The following is a 2,954-nucleotide window of genomic DNA, read 5'->3' as shown; positions in this document are numbered from 1 at the left end:
TTCCATGGTAAGCCTGGCAACATTTTGTTTGGACTGGATGGACAAGTGAAGATTGGGGACTTTGGCCCGGTCACTAAAGACAATGATGGCTTTGATTTGATAGAGAGAACAGTTAACAGAGGAACCCCAACTTACATGGCCCCTGAACAAGTGAGTTTGTTTTTTTTTCTTCTGTGTGTGTGTGAATAGAGAGCAACATGCAACATGATGGTCTACGCTGGCAATAACTTCTAACTATTCATGATTTTTTTTAACCAAATACAGTATGTTGTGGCCCTGGCACGGAACACCTGCCTATGTTCAAACAGAGACTATTTGAGTTGTAGACCACATATCCAAGGCTTACATGCTCTGCCGGAGCAGCTCCACGTCTTCGGCTGCTCTGAATGATGTTCCTTTGAGTAACATCCCAGCTTTGTTTAAGAAGTAATACAGTTATTACATACAGCTTCTGGGGGTCATGAAGAATGAAGCAAAGTGAATTCTCTTTAATCACCACAGTTAAGAGAAGAAGAGAACCACTGCAGCTTTCACGGCACATATATTGTTTTCTTGTTTTATGACAGAAGAGCAAGAGCATTTATGACCGAAAAGTGGACATATTTGCTTTGGGGCTGATATACTTTGAACTCCTTTGGAAACTCTCTAGTGGCCATGAAAGAGCAAAGGTGAGTCTGTTTACTTTTCACAAATGATTTGCCACACCAATATTATCATGTTACCTCCACCCATGTCTACAATATACAAACAGGAAACTGGCTACACCAATAGTCAGTTTCATCTTGGCTTAGTATGTGTCAAAACAAATATATGCAAAGTTAAAAGCATACCTGTATTTCTTTTTTAAGTATGAATTTATTTCAGACTGATATGTTCTTTCATCCTTATATTGATGCAGATTTGGTATGATGTCAGGAGTCAGAAATTCCCCAGTGAGTTTTCACGGACTTTTCTCCAAGAGGTATATTACTGTAATCCTAACTGATCTACTCGCCTCATAAAACAGTATTTCCCACAAGGAGCCCGTTAGTCATGATGAAGGTTGACATACAGGGATTATAACAACAGTTGTACATCTCTAAAGCCTCAAAACATGAAGAGTCAAAACCACACTGTTGCTGTGTGCATGTGAATAATGTCCTGTCAAGTAGCTCAGCTATCAGTCTCAGTTTGAAAAGATTTCCATTGGTCCGTTGCCTGAGCAAAGTCCATGTGTGGGAAATACTGTGGAGTGGAGCTTAAGAAATGTCTGTATTAATGTTCATACAGAGATCTCAGTGGCTGTTTTTATTGTTCTTTGTAGAGCCAAATGATTCAGTCGATGCTGTGTGAGAAGCCAGAGGACCGACCTGAAGCAAGTGCACTAAAGGCAGAGATGGAACTTTGGGCTCAGAAACAAAAAATGCGTAAAATAAGCAGTGTCTGAGTATCACAAGAGCGTGTGAAGAGTCACAGGAGTGTGTGGCAAAGGATGGCAGTTTGTAGTTTTTGTCCTCCATGATTTTGTCCTCCACCAAAGCTAATTAAGGTTCTGTCCCTTTTCCCCTGTTGGATCTTAGTTTTTTGCACCTCTTCTTTGTTTATTTCTTAGTAGTCTTTCTACTCGGTTATATGGTACACAACTTCTGAAATCCTTTACTTCTCAAACTCAAATAGCTACTTTACTGTATGTGAACTTTGGCTCCAAATATAAAGTCTGTGTAACTCAGCTTCTAATGTTAAGTTTCTCATTGACGTCATCAGTTTAGCCCCTTTGATGTGCGTTCCCGTCCCGTTCTATACGTACTACGTAAGACGCAGTGGTTGCTATTGGATACCAAAAAGGGAATTAACACATGCTAACTTTGACCTCGAACACTTGCTATAACAATATGTAGCCTATATATATAATAGGTGTTATGCCCAATCATCTTAATTAGATGCCAATGGTAATTGTTAAACTCTGTTTTACTAAGAGTTTTGTTGTACCCGGTACTTTTCATTTAGCTTCAGTAATAAAGTTCAGTAGGGCTAGAGGCGTGGCTTTGCGCATTAGGTTTATGGACAGTAGGGACATGTCCCTACCAGTATTTTGGGAGGACAGAAATGTCCCTACCAAAATTTGAACAAACATGTGCTCAAAATAATGTGCCTGACTGACTGACTGAAAGGGAGCACATTTCATACAAATGTCATAGTGTGCTGATAAGGGTGCGTTAAACGTTAAAGTTCGAAGCTTAAAACAATCTAATATGTTGTAATAAAAAAAAGCCACAAAACAAATCAGTTCTCCAGTTACTTTGAAATACAATGGCTAGCTGGTGGTTCCCTGCACAGACATCTTTCTCCACACTCCACGCTGCCTCAGATTCACTTGTCTGCTAAATGTCTATAAAACAAACATTTGGACTGTGTGACAAGAGCATCAGATATGTTATAAGCTATTCATTAAATGCAGAATGAATAGTCCAATGTTAATGTAACACATATAAACAACACAGCCGCTTAACAATACACCATTTACTGGCCTCACTCTCGCATCGGACCTCCTTCCGGTTTTCGGAGTGCCGATAGTGTCTTCAGTATAGGCTGCGGCTGCCCTCTATTGGACCAAATAAATATCGCCCCGAGTCTGAATCACCAGCAGGTAAGTTTTAGAACAAATAACCAAAAATAATAAAATCCCAAAGGAGAGGGGTACTATGAACAAAACAAGGGGTCCTGGGCACCACATTCTTGCACCACAAATATCATGGGGGCCACACCCTCCCCTACTTACAAAAATAAACATACTCTATGTATTTTTCCTCTCATTTGTTTTAGGCTACATGCATTTATAATGGCTATACTTGAACATAAGCTGACCCGTACCTGGGATATATATCCAAAACACTTTCCAGTGGACAGGGGTGGAGTGTCTTGTACGAATGTGATGGCGCTCTGACTGGTTACAGTGGTCTCATGTTGGGCACATT

The 2,954-nt window shown here is 40.2% G+C and overlaps 1 long non-coding RNA gene across 1 annotated transcript; it reads left to right on the top strand.

Annotated features, from left to right (window-relative positions):
- Positions 1–310: 310 nt before the first annotated feature.
- LOC109953846 (uncharacterized) lies at positions 311–2,944 on the top strand. The gene is made up of 3 exons (XR_002273983.1): positions 311–668; positions 899–961; positions 1,304–2,944. It is a non-coding gene; the product is annotated as an uncharacterized LOC109953846 (long non-coding RNA).
- Positions 2,945–2,954: the final 10 nt, after the last annotated feature.

The sequence above is a fragment of the Monopterus albus genome, unplaced genomic scaffold, assembly GCF_001952655.1.
Source record: "Monopterus albus unplaced genomic scaffold, M_albus_1.0 scaffold1613.1, whole genome shotgun sequence".
Taxonomy (NCBI): domain Eukaryota; kingdom Metazoa; phylum Chordata; class Actinopteri; order Synbranchiformes; family Synbranchidae; genus Monopterus; species Monopterus albus.
Note: the sequence above shows the minus strand (reverse complement) of the source record. Positions and strands in the feature narration are given on the sequence as shown.